Genomic DNA, 248 nt, shown 5'->3' with positions numbered 1-248 from the left:
AGGCGGATGGAAGATGGATAAAGGAGCAGATAGGTGGAGAGGAGACGGACAGGTCAAGGAGGTGGGCATGAGGCTGGTAGGTAGGAGGTGGGGGTGGGGGTTGTTCAGTAAGGTGGGAGGAGCGGATAGGCGGAAGAAAAGGCAGACAGGTCAAGGAGGCAGGGATGAGCTGGGCAGGTTTTGGGATGAAGTCGGGGGTGTGGAGATTTTGAAGCTTGTGAAGTCCACATTGACACCATTGGGCTGCA

This window comes from Rhincodon typus, chromosome 24, assembly GCF_021869965.1.
Source record: "Rhincodon typus isolate 14 chromosome 24, sRhiTyp1.1, whole genome shotgun sequence".
Taxonomy (NCBI): domain Eukaryota; kingdom Metazoa; phylum Chordata; class Chondrichthyes; order Orectolobiformes; family Rhincodontidae; genus Rhincodon; species Rhincodon typus.
Note: the sequence above shows the minus strand (reverse complement) of the source record.